This window comes from Vanellus vanellus (genome assembly GCF_965231255.1).
Source record: "Vanellus vanellus genome assembly, chromosome: 2".
Classification (NCBI taxonomy): Eukaryota; Metazoa; Chordata; class Aves; order Charadriiformes; family Charadriidae; genus Vanellus; species Vanellus vanellus.
In genome coordinates, this window is record NC_138906.1 from 164,479,325 (window position 1) to 164,502,493 (window position 23,169).

The following is a 23,169-nucleotide window of genomic DNA, read 5'->3' on the forward strand; positions in this document are numbered from 1 at the left end:
ATAAACTCACAAATTTTGGCTTTCTGCATGGAGGTGCCAGAGACCAGTTTGTCCTGCAATGGTACTGAGCCCCACCACATAATCTGGCCCGGGGTAAGCATGGGGCTCCCGTTCCGTGTTCTGCCACTGGGAGACACCTCTGCCTCCACCTGCACAGGGCCCCAAGACAAACCATTGGGGTGGGAGATGGTGCGTCTGGGGTGTGGGGTGATCAAAAGGAGGACTGAAGCATTTGGGGAGATGTTTGAAAAAGAAGTTTAGAAGGCAAAAAAGGAAGGGAAGAGCCTCTGGGCATTGGGGATCCTTTTGTCTCCCTACAATCAATTGGGGGTTTACTGGTTTTCCACTCCCCCATGCCCGTGCTCCCCGTCTTTTAATATGGAAGAAAACATCATTCAGAAGTGGAAAGGAAAGGCATTTTTCACCAAGCAGCTAAAAGCCAAAGCATAACCCTCTTGATCCCTGAAACAGGGGTGTGTGGAGGTATCTTATCTCAGAGTCCTGAGATCAATTCACTTGGAAAGATATTATGAGAATGCACACTTACAATTTACAACCACCCAAAGACATTTTGATTTGTCTCTAGCTGAGGACAGGAAAAAAGAAATAAGGCAGTCATAGGGACAAGCAGTCCTTTCAGGACATCAGCCTGAAATAGATTTCACGTAATCTTTATACCCTGCAAAGGTGAAATAAATCTGAGGGACAGCAGACAGGACACAGTGACCTACCGTAGGTCCATTTTCATTCTACATCATCTGTCTGAAATAGCCTCGTGAGGGTTTTGTGTCATTTGTCAGCTCCACCTACACACACCTCTTGGGGAAAGGCCCAAATACAGATTTGCATCCCTGCAAATTCTTCGTAACTGTCTGATGCCGGCAGCATCAAGTAACCTCCTTGGTGTCATGCAGAAGGGACACTGACAGGCGGAGCAGTGAGAGAGAAGCAGGACCATCACGAAGGTCTGAGGGCGTATGAGGTTGGGGCAGGGAAAGCAGAGGATGAAGCGAGGGAGGATTCGTGAATTCCCAAGGAGGAAGGCTGGGGTGGATGTCAGGGCAAACTTGAGCTGAGAGTAGTTGAAGGTTGAGAGAAAAGTCAGAGCTGAAATCATCTTTGGAAGCTGCTTGCGACAGTTATATGTTGTTTTTCTCTTAAATCCTTTTGGGTGGGGAGCTGCCTGAGGCCAACCCTGCAGACACCAGGAGTAAAATCCATGTTGCTGCATAACTGCAGGGCAAACCCCATTTGAAGGAGAGGTAGGCACCTGTGTGCATTTAAGACCACTGGCCCTGGAGGCCTGAAGTTTTCCAAAGAGCGGGCACTGTGCTGGGTGATGTAGGGCAAGTCTTACCTCTGCACAGCAAGTCAGAGATCAGGGAAAGACTAGCACACGCAAACCATTTTGCAACTAAATGCATTCAAATTCAGCACTTCCAATGACAGCTGGGGATCTTTCGGTACTGAATATGGAGTCACCACAGAGAGAAATAATGGTGCTATTCAGGTTTTATCTTTATCACATACACAGCAACTATATGGTTTCTCTCCAGGCTCCAGGCGGTCAGTGCCACATGACAGAGCAAACAGTAAACGAGGTTTCTGGCAACGGCAGCACCGATTTCTTCCTTCAAGAAACTGAAGCCTTTCTGCACACTTTTCTCAGCCTGGCCATAAATCCCTCGTCACACTAATTTATTGCACCGTGTCCTGTGAATTCACGTGTAGACAGCTTCCTAAAAGAACATGCAACCACCCTTACACTTTGCAACAGCATAAAAAAGATTTAGTGTAAACAAGAGCGAGGACTGGTGGGATAGCACCAGTGGGAAGTCTGGTCCTGTGACTAAATTAATACAATGGCAGCCACTCTAAAATTTCTTTTCCAGCAAAATGATGAGGTACCCTGAAAGTCTCCATGACAACACAGCCCAGCCTTGTGTTACAAGATGCTTATGCAAGAAAGCATCTAAAAGTACAGTACCTGGGGAAAGCCTTCTGACCAAAAAGCTGCTTTCCCCACCTTATTCAGATTATTCTTCACATGTTTGTTTTCTTCTTTTCTGAAACTTCAGATAAAAAAGGTATTTTACACAGTCTTCCAATTATATCACTGCTTGTTATTTTAAATCAAAAAGACATGCACAGAAATGTCGAATAACCCGAGATATATTTTCTTTGGTCAAAGTGCTAAAACCTGGTGGCTTAATGGATTTTTCTGTTTCCAGAAGAGCTGTAACAGTGGTCAGAAGTGCCGAACGTCAAAACCACTGCTCTCCACAGTATATGCTATCTAAAATATAAGTTATCAAATTTAGATAGCATATGCTTTAATCTGAGATTCATATACGGCAAAAGGTGACATGCTTTTACATCAGACAGGTTCTCACCCACGGTGGGATTCAGACGCCTAAAAGAAGATTGATGCCGTTTGAGATGCCCCAGGCTTCCCTGCTAGCCTCCAGCTGCTACTGCGGAAGAGACTAGGGCTCCTGCACTTCTTGTGTCATGTCTGTCAGCTCTGTGTGAATAATTCAGACACCAGAACGTTTAACACCCAAGCTAAGAGGCTGAGAGCAACTGGTGACTGGCACTATAAGAGTCAATCGTCTTCAGAGGTCCTGTTTTCACCCCATAAAGCTTATCTAGCTCATATCCAAAGTAAAAGTCTTATAATGAAAAAAAGGAATCAAATGCTTAGTTTAGCCCCCATCTCTAGGAAAAGCCTAGACCTTTCTAATTTCAGGGTCCATTCCACTGATGTCAGTGTTACTATGAAGTTACACAAGGTCTGAATCAAAGCTTACAACTGCAAAAATCGGGGTCTCGAAGCAGCCCCTTGCCTGCAGGCTGGCTGAGTTTCCCAGCAAAGCTTTCCAGTAGGATCACAGAAACACAGGTAAAACAGAATATTAAAATACATCTTATTAAGTTAACATGGCTGGAGAATTAGCCTGCAAACAAATAAGCCAGGCAGGGATTATATAAGCTTTAATACAATCTTTTATCAGAGCTGAGGAGTCCCTAATTAAACTAACTATGGAAAATAGTACTTAATGAGTCTGTAAATAAATACCAGCAGGAGAGCTCAAGAATACCTACCAGGGAAGTCTGGATCTCCAGAGGAGTGTTAAAAAGAGCAAAGCAAGATCAGAACGGTTACAGCACCCCAGCCCACCTCACTAATGGATATCCCAAAGGCGAAAGGTACAAACACCCAGAAAAACACCCATAACCTTCTGCCTTCATTCACCAGCTCTTACCACGAACCTTCATCTCTTCATTTTTATTCAGGTAATTTCAGTGGAGTGTAACATCACTAAACATTCAAAACATCCATCAGTTCAAATGTGCTTTGAAGTGTCTCCTTTCACACATTGTATTTCACTATGTTTAAACCACTGCTAATGCTCCAGCAAGTTCTACCTGGCATTGCCTTTGATCAGAAGGGTGTGTGCAATATCTTGCCAAGTCCGGGAAACCACAGCAATCCACATTTAAGGGTCTATGGAAAAAGTTAGCTAAGTTCATGACAGAAAGGAGGTCACCCAGAATGAGCGAAACACCAAACTCTGGTCAAGCCAGATAAATGGCACACAAAAGCTCCATGGAGGCCAAGACTTCAGGTAAGTCAAAGAGGATGTAAAGTTTAGTCATTCTGCTCCAGGGGAAGGCAGAGAGCTGCTTTCCCTGCAGGCAGGGCTGGTCTTCTTACTCTTGTGGAGCACCCCTCCACAATAAAATCACAGTATTTTAATGATCGGTAATGGGTGCCACCCATCCCTCTGCCCGCATCCCCTTGCTTTGTAAGTTCTGCTGAGACAACCAGCCTGTATGACAATCAAAGTGGCTGTCCACAACTTCTGTTCCTTTTGAAAATGATTCTGCCTTTCTTCCAGGACAATGCGCCGCATGGTTCTCCCAGCATTGCTCCAGGAAATTCAAATAAGCCACAAAAATCCCAACCACCAAAAGAAAGATTGCACATTTCCACAGACACCCATGCCTGTATGTCTACTCCTTCCTTAGATTTTTAGTAGTACTCAGCATTTTGACAACTAGTACTCTGCTTGGAGGATTTCCCCTCCTTCATCTCTCCTCAGCTGTGTTCAACAAAGAACTGGCAAACAACTGATTTCATTCCATTTTAGCTGGTCTGCAACACTGTTCCACAAAACTTTCTGCAGTAGACCCATGGTCTGCATCCTGCAGGAACCACTTAAAGGCACAAAGTCCCCTATCACTTATAGCTTTCTAAATAGACTTCTCCTTCACTGATGACCAGCCTTTCCCAAAGGGTTGCAGCACAACAGTATTTTTTTTTCTTAGATCTTTTCTTCCCAGCTTGCTGTCAATTTTTATTTTTTTCTCTTCTTAAAAGAAAACCACGTTTCTGAATTTTCTCATCTCTAACAGTCAAACACCTGAGCAGCTGAACTTATTAATTGATCCAAACGAGTCTATCCCAAGTGGATATCTTAAGATCAGTATCACTACAACAATCTACCACTACAGCAATCCTCCTTTCCCAGCTACTCTCTGGAATAGCTTCTGCTGTTCTAGATGCAGCAGACATACAGATATTTTATCCAGGAAGAAAAAGAAACCCAAACAAACAAAAAAGAAAAAGTCAGAATAGTCTCGTATTAGAAAGCCTAATTTCATTTCTATGATTAGCCTGATACAACTGTGTATGAGTCCATAACTTACAGGAGAACTCTACACAAGCCACTGAGCTGGAAAGTCAAGCTGGGGATCAGCAAATAAACAAACAGATTACTCTTTTCATTTTGTTTGAATAATTTGTTTCAACAAGGTTTTTATTACATCACAGTTCATTTTGGATACTCATATACCAAGATCCTCAAGGGAAGCACAGAGACTAGTATCCCAATTCCCACATGCAGCACAGAAGAAAATTTTTAGAAGCTCCATACAACGTGGATTTCCCTTATTTCATCAGTAAATATCTTAAACTCTTGCCATTGCCTCAATCAGATAACTAAAGCAATATGATGGTGAGAACAGAATGCCATCATCATGGGAAAGACAATACCATTAATGAAGTTATGGATTATATGGTATTTCACCTCCTTTACGGTCGTTTTTTGACAACTGATCTTGACACCCCATTCAAACAGGAGACTTCAATGCATTTCAATTACAGGAAGAAAAAAGCAAAATTTTGCACAATAACGAACTAACATCAAGACTGAGACAGCCAGGAGATTTGAAATGTCTCCTTGCACACAGAACAATATTGATCTGCAACATCTATTTCCAACCTTTACTTTACCCCTTTACCCTATTCCAATGCAAAATAACTTTTTCTTTCTTTCTAAATCTGTTTTTCTCTATGTTCATTCTTTCTTAGTTGAAATAACTTACCAGTTTCAGCGAGCTTGCTCTTCTGGGTGGTGTCTTCTGAAAAAAAACTGATACATGCCGTAGAAGGCAGAGTGTTTATAGGAGAAGCTCCACCACAGTCTACATTATGTTAAGTGGTGGGAAGGACTAAGATCCCAAACATGTGCACACATATTCATCTACACCCACAGCATCACTGACAGCATTGGGTGAGCTCGTCTTGCTTCAAGTTCTGGCTCATGTCAAAGCATATAGTTTACACATATAATATTGAAGCTTAGTTTTGTTTTGTTTCTTCTCCTGTGAGTGTGTTGGCATAAGGAGCAGCAATCCCTTTAGAGACAAACATATTTAATACGGTGGTGTTTGCAGCAGCAGTATGCCAGAGATGATAGTAGCTGAATAAAATTTTACTTGAGTGATGCAGATAACTACATTTTGCAATATTGAGGTTCTACTATAACACATAGCTGACCATGATGATTGTCAGCCTGAGTTAGACCTGGGAAAATGGCATTCAAGTGATTTGGTTTTTCCCTCTTTTTTGTCTGGAACAGAACTATTTTAGTTTCAGTTTACATTTCAAGCCTGATGATGACAAACAGAGAATCTAACAAGTGAAGTTGGAACTATAAGTGATTCAATTCATTCCTCTGAAAATAAAAAATGCTAAACAAACAACACAGCAGGCTTTTTGTGTCTTTTACAATATTTTGTGCATTTTCAGTTGCAGTGTGCAGCTGTACTGCGGAATAAAACAAGTGTAAGTCTTGCTTGTTGCACCTGAATACAGAGTAGACAGCTGCTGTGAGTCTTTCCTAAAAGCAAAGCAGTGTGCTACTTTTTGCCTGCTGAAGTCTTTTCCAACTAGGAAATCTTCTGTTTATGGATAAAAATAGCATGGTGGTGACAGGGCTGTGTCCAGCCCTTTTCTCCAGCCCTGAAACAAGACAGCACCTGGCAAGAACCTGCTGGTGTTAATGAGGTGATGTGCAAACATCGATGGTATCAGCTGCTCTGATCCTGTGCAATGTAACTTTTCCCCATGCACCTTCTTGTCCTCTATGCATATAACTACGCAATCACCACATGTAAGGACTTGCCATTTGTTGTGTTTCTCCTGCATTTTTTTATCTCAGGTGCCAAGCTTTTCCATTCTGCACGTTGTTGTGAGGGAAGGTCGTATTTCCAAAGAATCACATTTCAAACTTTTTTTTTTTTTTTAACCTTTAGCTCTTCTTTCTATTTTTACTCCTGAAACAATTTCCAAGTGTTCCTGTCCCCTCCCCGTTAGCTCTGTCCTAGCTTTTCAAGTTTAAGTCACATAGAAGCAAATTGGTTTTGGTTTATTTTTTTCAGAAGCAGAAGGACGGACATCCAAGATGAATCCATTAATTTTTATCTCCCTGCAGGATTTAATTTATTCCTTACTATCTTCTTCTGGGTCGTTTCAGAGGGATTTACCAATATGGACCTTCACTGGTTAAAAAAAAAATAAATAAATCCTTCTAACCTTCAACATTTATTTACTGAAGTCTATTATTATTTATCTTAAATACCTCTGTTCCCTCTGTGGTGCTACGCTACTTTTCTTCCAAGTATATTTATAGGCAGTTATCTCTGCCTTAATTTCATTAAGGAAGGTCTCAGACTCCCAATTATCTTAGCATATCTGCACATCCTATCCTTCATATCTACATAATTGAGGGCTGAAGCGTGGCTCTTCATCTTACATGAGACCCAGGAAGAGCACGGGACCTCTCTCCCTGTTTTAGGGAGAGCAACCAGGCATGTCTCCATCTCACGTTTTTTGATCCCTCAGCAGGCACAGCCCAGACCCACCTATACTTTTGAAGGAAAGCATATCTCTAATGCCCTGTATCCCATAGCTGCAAGACTACGGTAATTCCACTATCCAACAGTCCCAAATGAGCTGGTAGCAGCTCACCACTCCAGCGAAGAGAACCATCTTCTTATTGGGATTACACCTACATAGTTTCAAACCTTCACCCCCATAATAGAAGAACTCGAATGAGGTGATGGGTCTTACACTTGCTTTAGAAGTAATTCCTGGGTCGTGGGCTGTAGTTAGGGGTTTCTGAGTCATATGGGAGCAGAGTCAAGAATGAAGGAAACAGTTAAATCATCTGGCCTGGTTAAGATGATTATTTTTTTTTGGTTGATTTTGGGGGTTTTGGTGGGGCACTACTATAGAATGGAGGTCTGAGTCAGAGGAGGTCACCGCACACATAAACAGGTAACCAGGACACTCACATTTCTGCACTCAAGAAGTCTGAGGTATAACAAATGGCAGTGAACAGATTATGCAAGATGAATCAGGCAACAAGAGCCAACATCTTAACTGGGGGACAATCTCAGCCTCAGTGTCAGCATTCCTATGTCCCTTTCAATTAAATGAGCCAGATGAGTGAGAAACATGAAGATAATAAAGTAAAGTAGCATTCAAATGTGAGTAGTAGCTCATAGCTGAATGTAGCATATCAGCAGTCACTGTATCTGGGAAAAAAATTCCAAGTGAGACTGATCCATTTTTCAAAGGACACCTTAGACTACTCTAAATTCTAACCTCAGAAAGGCTGCAATTATGTATTTTAGAAAGCAGATGGCTAGGATGGGACGTGGTAAAAGAATATAAGATAATGAATGCTCTGGAGAAGAATCTTTCTTTCTCATGAGTCCAGATAGATGTTCAAGGAAATTAAGAGGTGAGGAATGAAAGGCAGATCAAAGGAATGTCATTTCTAACTCACCATGGGATTAAACTGTAATTAATTGCTATAGGATGGGGATGAGGCCAAAAAATAACAGGATTTTAAATGGGATAGAACATCTACATAGATATCAGGAGTACCCACAGTTATTTTTATTGATGATTAAAATTTTTAATTAAAATAATTCACCCTATCAAAATGTTAAGAAAGGATGTTAAATCTCGTGCTGTAGGGCTTAAGAGACTCTCCAAATATTAAGGGCTCTGGATGAGTCCCAGCTTGCAGAGTGGCTTATTCACATCTTCCAGTTGTTAGTTCTGACACGTCAGTCCTACCCTATGGTTTCAAATGAATGGGGTCGGGCCTCTGCTTCTCTCAGGCTGATTGGAATTTCTCAGCCCTCAACCATACTGTCCTTGTGCTCAGAGTATCCGAGAACTGCAGGTGCTAGAGGACACATTGCTACTCATTACTTCAAATCATATTTCCATGAGCATTTTATATGACTATTTATCAGAACAAAGTACAAAGTAGAAGATAAACTATATCCAATTATCTTCTATTCTCCTCTCCGATATAATAATTTCTAGCTTCTCTTTAAAAATTATCACCTTCCTGGTTTTCCATTAGCTTGCTACTGACTTGGTAAAAAAAAAAAAAAAAAATAAAATAATAATTCTGAGTGGCTTGCCATGGAGACATGACTGTACATAGAAATAAAGGGTGACGTGTGGGAACCAAGGACTGAAAGCAGATATATTATCTTTTATTGGATCAATTAATGAGAACGCCAGAAATGGTTTCCATCTCACACGTCTCTCTGAACTGGTGATGTTAACTTAAGTGTACTTCTTATCCTCAGTTAAGTGCTGAGGCTAATGACTTTAACATTCAGATCAATAATCCCTTGAAACACATTGAAGTGAATTTAGGGAAGAGGAAACTGTAATATACCGAATCCCTGGGGACCCACCTTGTATCTGTTCAAAACAGTTAAAGCATAGACACTGTAAAGTCTACCTTGATCATGATGCTCTGCCAGCATGGTCTAGTCTTATTCTGGAGAAACTGCTTCCAGGGATGATAGAATAAGCCTCCTCCCTCTTTAATTTGACTGCTTAGGGTGCCAATTAGCACAGGTTGATAGGAACTCCAGCATGACGAGAAATCAATTGTATGCCCAAAGGTAGAGCAAAAAACTCATTTCCTGTTAGGAAGGAAAACTTCACGCAGCTAGGTTATTGCAAAAATTAGAAACCCAAGTGAAACGCGTGAACTCGAACACAGCTAGCTTTACTTCTTAAACTTGAAGCACATTCCTTTTCCAGCAGGTATTAGATTAATCTTTATAAAGATCGAACTTTAAAATAAAGCTGCGTGTTTTGTTGGTAGGTCGGGTTGGTTAGCTTTGCCAGATTTCAGTCAAGTCTCCTGCATATCTAGTGGGCTTGAGCCTACAGCAGGACCAAGTAAGAGCTAAAAGCATATATATCACTGACATTGCAGTGTCAGGGAGTGCATCATGTCACACTACAGCAGTAGAAATGTGAGGTTTTCCCCGACTCCAGGACTACTTTCAGACCACACATGGCTCCCTTTTGTTTACCTTTTTTCTTTTTTTCATCCACCTTAAGTCAGATGGGATCCATCTTGGCATCTGCTTTACAGGGTGGGGCTCAGATGTATTTTGACTTTCTTTTTAGAGGAGAGAAATGCTTCAAATCTAAGGTAAGGCAGCATGCCTCCATGAATCCTGCAGTTGTGGTCTGTGGTCCTCAGAGAAGAGCAAACCCTTCACATCCATTGACTGCTTTGTGGATCTGGGCTAGAGACCTCAGCAGCTGTAGAGCAGACGTGCTGATCTGTGATGACCTTGTTGATGGCTAAGGTATGCCTAATCAGACCCATAATTAACAAGAAGCTGTTGTTAGGCTTATCCAGTTGTATTTTCCAATGACAAATTCCCTCCTACTGCAGAATCTCAAGATAAAAAAAAAAAAAAACAAAAAAAACCAAAACCACAAAAACAACCCTGATCACTTTCTTTTGATACAAAGTCTTCGGGTATTAGTGCCCTTGTTTTGCAGATGCAAGCATGTGTATTTACACACATATATCAGAGCAACTACATATATGCAACAAACCTTTTGTAGACTCATCTAAAAGCAACATTGATATGATCTTTACTGGTGTTCACAGAGTGCTGGGTTGCACTGAATGGACCAGATGTTTCCTTCCAAGTAACTACACATTCCTGTATTTTATTGGACATAAGATACATTTAATTCCCATCAGTATGCACACTACTTACATGTGCACTACTGTGAGTCAACAGGATTTCAGGATGAGAGCCTTCAAAATGAAGAGCTTCAAAATCCTTCTTTAGTTCTGCTTTTATCCATGATATGCCAGAAATAACAGTAGTCTCTCCAGACACTTAACTTGCTGCATACAGTGCACCCAGTGTACATATTTTTGCTTTGAGAAGTCAGAGCAGTTGAGGGTCTACATCATATCTAACCCAAGGAGGACCCATAAGGTAGCAATTCCTCTGCTAATATTACCAGTGATTTGCATGGTGAAAGCACAAGGGAAACATAAGCACTCGATAACTCTATTTTCTGTACCCAGTCTCATTACAAAACACAGCTAGAGCAGCCACAGCTATGTCTTTCATCCAAAAACTCAATGAATAAACTATTCACGATCACATGGGAGACTCTTGAGACCAGTTCCTTTTCCCTGCTTGTGTTGATCTTAATCCATAGCTCCTCCCCACAACCTGCCCAAAGGGTTTGGTTCTGTGAAACACTAAGAGCTGTTTTGGAACGAGTGTGCACCTCATGTTGAAGTTGGACTATTTGCACATTGAGAGTCTAAAAAAGATCATGTGAACACAGTAACTGCACCAAACTTTCCCTTGCCTGACCCCACAATTTAATTAATTTATATATCGTCCCTTAGATGCTCAGTGAAGGAAAGACTAAAAAAGTGTTTCCCTTTTTCTTCTCAAGGGGAGACTTACCATTAAGCAAAACAATCACAAACTCTGTCTCTCATAGCCTGAAGAATATATCACTATTTAAATAAAAGTGAAACCACTTCAATAAACTAGAAGAGGGGAGCTACTCCCTAGTGCTTTTGTGAACATCCTCAAACCAAGTGTTGAAGGTCTCTGCCTTAGATTTGGAGTTGTGGTTCTATGTTTCCTTTAGAGAGAAGGAGGAGTTAAATCTCCCAAACCTCCATGTGTGCTCTACCTACTGATTTATTGGGTGAAAGGGTGCTATAATATCTTTCTATGTCCTGCTGAAGGCCAGATCTGTGAGGGATGCTCCAAGCCTTTCTGCCAGACTGACACATACAGGTAGATGATCACCACAAGAGACTGTTGATCTGAATAGACACGTGAGCAAAACAGGATATCGAAAACTGAAGCACTTCTAAACACATTCAAGAGCAGAGTGGTGAGTGTCCGAGGAATTTACCTTACTGCTTCTTTTCCAGTGCTGATCCCTCTACCTATATGATTTATTTCAAGCAACCGTATGCTGTTAACAGAAATATGTCTCTGTACTAGTTGACTTATATCTGGGGAGACTGAAATTATTGTTCTGTCATTCCTAGTGGCTCTTAAAAGCAGCTTGTGCTACTCCCCATTTGATGTGGTGTTTACTGACTAGTTAATCATTTCATGTGACTGTCCTGTGAAAGTGGGAATGAAAACAACGTCTCAGCTGCGCAACAGAAAAGCTGGAGATGGTGTTAGGAAGCATGCTTTATCAAAGTTTTATCCCACAAGGCTGATTAACATTCATTTTTCAGAGTTATCCCAGCTAGACTCATGATCTTGTGTTGATCAGATGATTCTTTCCATCCTAACTCTGCTGTAGAACTTAACTCATCTGCTTGTTACTTTGTGTTGTTGCCTTTAATTTTAGCCAGGCTAGCAATTTCTCCCTTCTATATATTACAAGTCTTTTCTTTAACAAAACTCTCTCTAATTGTATTTCTTCTACTTTGGCTGTGCATGCAGATAAACCCCTCTCCTCCGTTCATCTCCTTTCCGCTCTTTGGCTACCACAGCTTTTCTTTTGCTCATTCAGGAATGCAAAGCACCAGAATAGGTTAGGGGCGGACCTGCTGGGAAATAGCTCTGAGGAGAAGGATCTGGGGGTCCTAGTAGACAGTAAATTATCCATGGCCCAGCAATGTGCCCTTGTTGCCAAAAAGGCCAATGGAATCCTGGGCTGCAGAGGGAAGAGTGTGGCCAGTAGGTCGAGGGAGGTCATTCTCCCCCTCTACTCTGCACTGGTGAGACCACAACTGGAACACTGTGTCCAGTTTTGGGCTCCCCAGTTCAAGAGGGACAGGGAACTGCTGGAGCGAGTCCAGCGAAGAGCAACTAAGATGATTAAGGGATTGGAGCATCTGCCTTATGAGGAAAGGCTGAGAGAGCTGGGACTCTTCAGCCTGGAGAAGAGAAGGCTGAGGGGAGACCTCATTAATGCTTACAAGTATCTAAAGGGTGGGTTGAAGGAGGATGGAGCCAGGCTCTTTTCAATGGTTCCCAGTGACAGGACGAGGGGTAATGGGCACAAGTTAGAACACAGGAAGTTCCGTTCAAATACACGGAAAAACTTCTTTACGGTTCAGGTGACAGAGCAGTGGCACAGGATACCCAGGGAGGTTGTGGAGTCCCCATCTCTGGAGATTTTCAAGGCCCACCTGGATGCAGTCCTGAGTAATTTGCTCCAGGCAATCCTGCTTTAGCAGGGGAGTTGGACTAGATGATCTCTAGAGGTCCCTTCCAACTCTGAAACTCCGTGATTCCTTGATTCACTCAGCTGCGGCTAAGCTGGGCACGTCGCTCTCAGTGAGCTCCCTTTGATCATTTCATCTTCCTCTGCACATCAGAAACAGGCTCCTTTAAGCAGTTTTATAATTTATCCCCCATCTCATTTAGCTGACTCATTAGTACCTCAAAATAAAACCAATTTCTTCTGCCCTTCCACCAGTCTTAACACTAAGAGATTAAATGAAACACAGTATTGTTTGCAGCTTTCCTTCAAGTGGTGACATCCATCTCTTATTCTGACATGAAGTCAGGATGCTGCCAGAGAAGGGACTCAACTCTACAAAGTGCTTACTGGGAACACACTTGGACTCTGCTGCTCCTCACTGGTACCATGCCCAGTTGCCTTCATGCTGGGTCAGGCATTCCTCTGCAAATTCCCATTCAAAATCTGCCCACATGCCGCTGGTTCTTGACCCCTACAGACATCTACAGAGCTGTAATAGCACATCAGTTCACAATCATTGCTTGTCTAACTCAGCTGTTATTGCCATGCATCAAACCCAATAGATAACGCAAAATGTATTATTTAAAAGATAGCCAATCTCATTATCCAAATTACTACTTTGTTTTGTTTTATTTCTTTATAAGTTTCTCTAGTGGCTCCATTTTCATCAGGAAACACATGATTTTAAGAATCTGACAGTATGTACGCTTGTCAGTTGAGCTGCCTGTATACCAAGGCTTGAAATGAAGAAACTTCGCCTTCTTTATCAGATGCATATTTTCAGTTCACAGCAGATATCTCTATATCTGAGATCAGTATGTGAACTCTGAAAAGCCAATATCCAGAGTAACAATGAAGACCAGACTCAATCCATCAAGTAGAAAAACATTCACATATCCTTTCTCTAAGGACTTTATGTAGACAGTGAGGAGAGCCAGAGTCCTCCAGACAGGAACCCAGGCCTCAGGTTGGAATAAATTACTCTGAAGGCGGCTCTCTCTTTCTATAGAAGAAACATTTGCCAGACAGACATGTGCAGTGGTTTCAGTTAAGTATAGGAAATCTGGCAGTACGAATCTGGACTTTTAAGAAAGTAATTAATTTTACAGTTGGCAATGATATTTAAGCATATAGACTTCTGTAAATTCATGAATCCATAACAAAAATCTGTTTTTGTGGATGTAAAAATTTCTGATGGTTTCCTTTTCTCCACAGCAGTAAGCTTTTACGCTGAAATGCCTCCATAAACTCTTCCTTCCACTCTTTTTTTTTTTGTTTATGCATTTCTTTTTCAGGTATCATGAACAAATTCTGATCATGGGCTGCTTTTCAGGACACCAGGCCTTCTGGCAACAGACGGCAAAAGCCTGTCTCAGAGGGGGAAAAGGGTTTTAGGGCAGGAGTTGGCGGGGCTCATTGACAGGGCTTTAAACTATGTTCAAAGGGGGATGGGGATAGATCCAAGGTTGCTAGCAAAAAGCCTGAAAGTAGGGTGCTGGCACTAGACTTGGAAAAGACAGGGGGCGTAACCGGGCTCCTTAGGAAGATGTCTGGGGATGGCAGAACTTCAGCTCCCTCCAGTAAAAAGGAGAAAGGACCAATAGCCCAGCTGAAGTGCTTATACACTAATGCACGTAGCATGGGCAACAAACAGGAGGAGCTGGAAGCCATTGTACACCAGGGTAATTACGATGTAGTTGCCATCACAGAATCATGGTGGGATGACTCACATAGCTATAGTGCTGCCATGGATAGCTATAGACTCTTCAGGAAGGATAGGCAAGCGAGGAGAGGCGGGGGGGTGGCCCTGTATGTCAGGGAGTGTTATGAATGTCTTGAACTAAATGATGGTGATAATGGGATCGAGTGTTTATGTGTAAGGATCAGGGGGAGGGCTAACAAGGCAGATATTGTAGTAGGAGTCTGTTATAGACCGCCCAACCAGGATGAGGAGGCAGATGACATATTCTATAAACGGCTGGGAGAAATCTCAAGATCGCGAGATCTAGTCCTCGTGGGAGACTTCAATTTGCCGGACATCTGCTGGGAATACAATACAGCAGGGAGGGAACAGTCTAGAAAGTTCCTGGAAGGTACTGGGGATAACTTCTTAGCACAACTAGTGAAAGAGCCAACTAGGGAAGGTGCCCTGCTGGATCTGTTGTTTGTAAACAGGGAAGGTCTTGTGGGGAATGTGATGGTCAGAGGCCATCTTGGCAACAGTGACCACGAAATGATAGAGTTCTCAATTCTGGGAGAAGCAAGGAAGGGGGTCAGCAGAACTGCCACCTTGGACTTCCGGAAAGCGGACTTTGGGCTCTTCAGGAGCCTGGTTGACAAAGTCCCCTGGGAGGCAGTCCTCCGGGCAAAGGAGCCCAGGAAGCCTGGATGTCTTTCAAGACGGAAGTCCTAAAGGCGCAGGAGCAGGCTGTCCCCATGTGCCGGAAGACAAGCCGTCGGGGAAAAAGACCGGCCTGTCTAAGCAGGGAGCTAGTGTTGCAGCTTAGGGAAAAAAAGAGGATATGCGGCCTTTGGAAGGAAGGGCAGGCCGCTCAAGAGGACTACAAAGAGGTAGTGAAGCAATGTAGGGAAAAAATCAGAAGGGCCAAAGCTCAGCTAGAACTAAACCTGGCTTCTGTTGTCAAGGACAACAAAAAAAGTTTCTATAAATATATTAGCAATAAAAAGAGGACCAAGGATAATATCTGTCCTCTAGTAGATGGGGCCGGTAACGTAGTAACCAAGGATGAGGAAAAGGCTGAGGTACTTAATGTCGTCTTTGCCTCAGTCTTCAGCAGTAGGACCAGTTGTTCCTTGAGTTCCCCGACCCCTGAGCTAGAATACAGGGATGGGGAGCGGAATGAAGCCCCTGTAATCCAAAGGGAAATGGTGAGGGACCTGCTTCAGCACCTGGAGGTGCACAAATCTATGGGGCCGGATGGGATCCATCCAAGGGTACTGAAGGAGCTAGCGGAAGTGCTCACCAGGCCACTCTGCATCATTTATGAACAGTCCTGGATAACTGGGGAGGTCCCAGCTGACTGGAGGTTGGCAAATGTGACACCCATCCATAAGAAGAGCCGGAAGGAGGATCCAGGGAACTACAGGCCAGTCAGTCTGACATCGGTGCCTGGGAAGGTCATGGAGCAGATCATCCTCAGTGCCATCACACGGCACATGCAAGAGAACAGGGTGATCAGGCCCAGTCAGCATGGGTTTGTGAAAGGCAGGTCATGCCTGTCAAACCTGATCTCCTTCTATGACAAGGTGACCCACTTAGTGGACGAGGGAAAAGCTGTGGATGTTATCTACCTGGATTTTTGCAAGGCTTTTGACACCGTTTCCCATAGCATTCTCCGGGAGAAACTGGCTGCTCATGGCCTGGACAGGTGTACTCTTCACTGGGTAAAAAACTGGCTGGATGGTCGTACCCAGAGAGTGGTGGTAAATGGAGTTAAATCCAGTTGGTGTCCAGTCACAAGTGGTGTCCCCCAGGGATCGGTGCTGGGGCCCATTCTCTTTAATATCTTTATCAATGATCTGGATGAGGGGATCGAATGCACCCTCAGTAAGTTCGCAGACGACACTAAACTAGGGGGGCGTGTTGATCTGCTTGAGGGTAGATTGGCTCTGCAGAGGGATCTGGACAGGCTGGACAGATGGGCTGAGGCCAATGGTATGAGGTTCAACAAGGCCAAGTGTCGGGTCCTGTCGGGTCACAACAACCCCATGCAGTGCTACAGACTGGGGGCGGAGTGGCTCGAAAGCTGCCTGGCAGAAAAGGACCTGGGGGTGTTGGTGGACAACCGGCTGAGCATGAGCCAGCAGTGTGCCCAGGCAGCCAAGAAGGCCAACACCATCCTGGCCTGCATCAGGAATAGTGTGGTGAGCCGGACTAGGGAAGTAATCATCCCCCTGTACTCGGCACTGGTGAGGCCTCACCTCGAGTACTGTGTTCAGTTTTGGGCCCCTCACTACAAGAAGGACATTGAGGTGTTGGAGCGTGTCCAGAGAAGGGCTACAAAGCTGGTGAAGGGTCTGGAGGACAAACCTTATGAGGAACGACTGAGGGATCTGGGGTTGTTTAGCCTGGAGAAGAGGAGGCTGAGGGGAGACCTTATCACCCTCTACAACTACCTGAAAGGAGGTTTTAGAGAGATGGGAGCTGACCTCTTCTCCCTGGTGACAAGTGATAGGACAAGAGGAAACGGGTTCAAGTTATGTCAGGGCAGGTTTAGATTGGATATTAGGAAGCATTTTTTCACTGAAAGGGTTATTAAACATTGGAATAGGCTGCCCAGAGAGGTGGTGGATTCACCATCCCTGGAGGTGTTTAAGAAAAGGGTAGATGAGGTGCTTAGGGACATGGTTTAGAAGTGGTGGTGTTTTTATCAGGGTAGGTTAACGGTTGGACTTGATGATCTTAAAGGTCCCTTCCAACCTCACTAATTCTATGATTCTATGATTCTATGATTCTATTTTTCCATACTTTTACTTTAAAATCCATTTGTTATGCAGTGCATGTCCTTTAAAATGCACTTCAGGGATAACTTCTTGCTTTTTTGTTATGCCTTTACAATGTTGTATAAATCAATAAGAATTTTCTTTGTTGTTTTTAATGTTAAATTTCCTGCATGATCACACCTAAAAGGGAAAGAAATGCCTCCAGAGGAAGTAACGTGCTATGGCCCCACAAGACTCAGATTTACAGCTGGGGTTTCTTTCTAGGTCCAGTAATTTTTGTTTGTAGGCTGATACTTTTCATGGAAAAAGATGGCAAATATAAACAAGTTATGTGAAGAAAAAGCACACAGATCATTTTCCTCACTCCAGTGCATCCCATTGAGAGAGAAGTTAATGAATGAGTGAGGTCATGTTTTAAATATGGTTCAGATTAGTGATGAACTAAATCTGTTTCTAATAAAAACTTCCCAGTGGCCCATGTAAAAGATACGCAATGCTCTCCCAGACCTCCTAAATAGGCCTAATTAATCACCTTTCTTGTTTTTTCATAAGTGATAGGTAGTGAGAAGAACTCGCTTTTCAGCATAAATTCCCTCTGTCGTGACAGCTGACATGCCGTAACTGCCCTATAGCAGAGCAGCGTTGCATCTAGGGCTTGTCAGCCCTTCTCAGGAACATGAACAAATTACAAAATTTAACGCAAAAGACCACAAAATAGGGTTGCTAGCTTTGTCTAGAACTGAAATAACTCCACCTTTTTCATTCTAGACCCTCTTGAAATATTTTAGTCAGAGTGGCCTTTGTGGCCAAAGCAAAAATCATTACTTCCTTGGATCATTACTCTCTTTTCTGCTTCTTCTTCCTTATTAACCTCCATGGTCTGTGTGTGGCTTTTGACAGGAGGGTTGGGGCTGGGGGGGAGTTTCTTTCTCCAGGAGGTAAGTATTTAAATGCCACTGCATCAGTAACAGCCGTCGCTGCCTGAGCAGACCGGGCAGGCTAATGTAGGCTGGGCCCCACCACACCGTCTTAAATTGTGGATAGTATTAAAAATAATAATAAAAAAAAATAATTAATCCAGAAAGTTGGCTGTAGAATCCGAATTCGTGGTGGGTAGGGTGAAACTCAGCCAGAAGAAACATGTGCCCCAGACAATCAGTCTTCCAACCTGTCTTAGACTCCTGTCTTACCATGGGACCTTTTATTCTCTGGAGCCGCCTCTTTCTCTCCACAAACTACTGACATTCTAGAAACGAACTTAGACTAGATTCCTAAATTATAGATGGCTACAGGTAAGGGAGCTGAATCTGAGCGTATCATACACCTCAGTTATGAATACCTGCTGCATTGGTTAATTCTTCCTCCTGTGGCAGGCTAAAGAGAACTTATCTGTGATGCTGCTTCACAAGAGCAGCAAAAGACAGAAGCAAAAAGACCGTAAAAAGAAATATAAGTGACACTATACAGGCTGTCATCTCATTAGATCTTATTATCTAATGGCTGAGTGTCAGCCCTGGCGTACGCGGCCTCCATACAGATAGTGAAGCATCACAAACTGATTCTAGGAGATCTGTGCTTCCTGGGGACACTGGGACAGCACGTATAAGGGGCACATGTGAAGTGTGTGATCGATTGTATTTTAATTTGGTACTATTACTGTATGCCTTTTGAAGTCTGTAACAGCCCTAGTGGCGACACCACGTTCATACTTCAGTAAGTCATCTGTATTACGGATGTGACTCCTGCCTCAGCTACTCTGATTCCAGCTTTGAGATGCACATTAAATTCAGTGGAGCAACGCCAAATGGACACGGAGGTTTTAATCAGGTTGCCACCCTGTGTCCTATTCACTACAGGTTCCCATTTATAGCCAGCTAGAACACCTGAACTCTTCCACTACTGCTGTGAGCTGATGTTTGAGCATGGTCCATCTTCATCTTAACTCTGCTCACAGCTGTCATTAGCATCCCCAGGCTCACCCACAGCATACCCATGATCCCCGGCTCTACGTGTGAAACTAACGGCATGCTAATCAATAATGTTCTGTGCAGCTTCACTGTTTAGCATGTCTGGCAGGACTACGTATTTGAAAAAAGGAACATGTTATTGAAAAAAAGCCATCTCGTGTAATTTCTTATGATGTTCAAGTGGTACCTATTTTGAAGAATGTAGGGAGCCGAATATTTCTGTCTACCACATCCCCTTATGAAAGGATAGTTTTGATCCAATCTTGCTAATGATGTCTGCCATGCCAGTATTTTGCTCAGCCTCATAAAAATTGAAGTTGAGAAGTTTTAAAATAGTCTGAAACAAAGCAGAATAGCACAGGTGGTAAAAGGCCTGCAAGGGCTGAAATGGGAAAGAAGTGCGAAGAGACTGAGCTCACCCAGTTTAAATGAAGGGAAGGTGAGGTGAAGGGAAAATGAAAACCTGTGACTATTTTTCAAGTGAAAATTAGATAAGGGCAAGAACAATCTATTCAAGGCAGCCCTGAAATATATTCCAAAAAAAGCTTTTGCCTTACATTTGAGATGAGGAACAACTTCCATAGAAAGGGCGATTTTCCACAGAAGGCCATTTAACCCTCAAAAAGGCGTCCAATGAAATTTCCAAGCTACTCTTGATGCCGAGTGAGCTGCTCTTATTGCAGAGTATTCAAAAGGATTTCAGCAAATGTTATCAACAGAATTGTGTAGCATCAAAAAATACCCTCAAGGAAGTGAGTGCTTATAGTATGAATGAAAACAGGGTGATGCTCACCCTGTTAGCCAATACCAGGGATATCTCTGGTCTTCCACAGCTGGAAGTATGGAAACCTTATCACCTTGAAGATTAAGGTTTCGGACTAGTAATAAACCATGTCCTCCGTTATAAAGACCAAAGCAATATATAAAACATACAAGGAGTCATCTTCAGACATGATGACCCACATGAGGAGGACAACAGGGTGAAAGACCACCTTCAGAGGAGGAAAATGAAGTAGTTTTAGGAGGCTATACTTGGGGAGATGGAAGAGGTCTTCCAGTTTTAGCTGCTAACACTGTTGAGCGGGATTTCCCTTGGAAACTCTTATAATTACAGGAAAACAATGAGCTCAGACGGTTTAACAAGACCTAAAGCTCGCACAGGTGGAAAACTTGCTGCCTCTTGCCTGTTGAGACAGATCAAAAGGAAAGGCTCGGCACCTGGCAAGAGGAGCAGCTGAGAGATGCCAATCTCCTGTTCCCAGATGTCTTATGTTTCTATGCTCCCAAAACATGATTCTCTGTGCAGCAGAGCAGTCTCTCCTAAATAATTAGTCACAAATAAGAAAGAAATAACAATGTGACGCCCGGCCCCTGCATTGATGGATGCTGCTGAGCCATAGCACAGGGAGGAGAGATCTCCGTGTTCCCAGGGAGGGAACAGTACATGCTTCCTCTGTAAATTGTTCTAATTATGTCCTAATTACTGTACCTGGAGGAAATCCTTCAGATGCTCTGCACTGAAGTCTCACCTTTAAATTTTGACAAACAGCTGCAAATTGATGTCAAAGTCACTGAGCTACTGGTGAGAAGGTCAACAGCTAGATCTGTACCATAGCTTTAACACTCCCACAGTTTACTTCATTCACTTTTCTTTGTTCTGCAGCTTACATGCAACCCAGACACAGGATTATATTACCATCTCCGTTTGAGAGAATAGATTGTAGCAGTCCAAAGTGCTTCATAAAGGTGTCTTCAAATCAGGATCAAAATCCAAGTCATAGTCTTATATCAGCTTAATATGTTACCATCTATAAAGATCATGAATTGGAGCCCTCAGCCATCACAGTTCATGTGTTGGGAAGAATAAACTTTAATGGATGAAAGCTTAATTTAGTGGGCTTGGCTAGGACATTGCCTGCTCTGTCACCTTTTCCACAGAAGTGGTCATTTGGGTTAAGATGCAGAGCGGACAAGTAGAAACTGTAAAGTCAAAGTGTCCAGCATGAATCCCAAGTCCTCTGGTCCTCTGCCATATGAGCTTTGCTGTTCCATTTTTACTTACATTAACATGACTACAAGATACTGCACATGTGAAGCACATTTCAGTTCTAGGTAGGACATCCTCTTGAGAAGTCTTAATGATTGATGGCAAAACCTGAATCAGGCAGTGCCTCACCCATTTTGCTGCCATGTATATGAAACACATGAAGTCACAGCAGGGCTTATTGCATCAGTGCAGTATATGATATTCTACTGTTATCTAGGAAAAGGAGGAGCTAGAATGAAGACATCCTTGAGGTTGTGCTGTTAGTGCTGATTGTACTCAGGACCAGTTCTAAACAAGCTTCCAATCCTTGATCTAACCACTGGGTATTTATTTGATAAAAACATTTGGCTGTGAAAAAAAAATGTTTTCAGAAGTGTCAAATGTTCATTCTGATGCTGCTGTGAGATCTGTGTCTAGTATGAGCTCTCAGTTTGCTATTTGCATGGCAAAGAGGCGTAGCACAGGTGTAGGTGGAATATTCATACGTGTTCTGGTTTTTCAGGAAAATGTTTCTTCTATTGTTTCTGGAAGACCTGGTATGGCTCATGTTACATCAACAGGGATTCATCAATGCTAAAACATTCCATTCAGCCATACCTAGGAAGCTATAGAAAACTGTCACATCGGAGACCCTGGAGGAGTACCCTACAAACATGACTACATCTATTCGCTGAAATCCTTAAGACATCAGACCTGGGGAGCACTAATAAATTCATTAATACATTCTAGTTCAGCTACAGGTTGTGTAACTGAATGCTTACAGAACAGATGCTTTGAAAATATGAAATGAAGATACAGTGGAATACTGGAACTTTTTGTATAAACTGGTTATGCACAACCCAATGCAAAAATGTTCATCCTCCAGTACAAGCAAAGCACAGTAGCACAGTCCTGGGGTCCTTATTGTTCTGTTATTTGTAAAAGGAACAGGACCCCAGTACCGTTCAATGGAAGTTACCATACAAGGCAGATGCTTTTTTCAGGCTTCAGAATACTTCTGCCAACTTTGGTTTTGTTCAAATATTAGTATTCAAACCAGCTATAAATATTACATAAACGATCGTACATAAATCATTCAGCCAACACATGAATTTTGGCATTTCTGTCTCAGGACACAATTATCCCAGGGACATTTGATCGTAGTCTTCAGACAAGTTTATATTCATTAGAATTCCTTCTCTGCCAAACTATTAGGAAAGCCAAGAATCTGACTGTGTTAAAGAGAAAAGAAAAAAAAAAAACAAACCCAAACAAAAAAAACCCTGTTCATTAAACTTAGTAGATCTAGTTGGATCTGAAATTCTGTGTATCATAACATCAAACAACAACATCACCAACTCTCTGCAATGGAGCGCAATTACTGCACAGTGGGTAAAAGATGCAATAGATGAAAAAACAGGAATTATACAAGACAAACAATAAAGGTGAAAACTATTTTTTTTAATTGATATACTGCCTGATTTTGTACATTATTCTATGGAAAGTAAGGCAGCCAATGACCACATCAAGGAAGAGAAGAGAGAAGAGAAGAGAAGAGAAGAGAAGAGAAGAGAGAAGAGAAGAGAAGAGAAGAGAAGAGAAGAGAAGAGAAGAGAAGAGAAGAGAAGAGAAGAGAAGAGAAGAGAAGAGAAGAGAAGAGAAGAGAAGAGAAGAGAAGAGAAGAGAAGAGAAGAGAAGAGAAGAGAAGAGAAGAGAAGAGAGAAGAGAAGAGGAGAGAAGAGGAAGAGAAGAGAAGAGGAGAGAGAGAGAGAAGGGGGGGGGGAAGGAAGGGAAGGGATGGGAAGGGA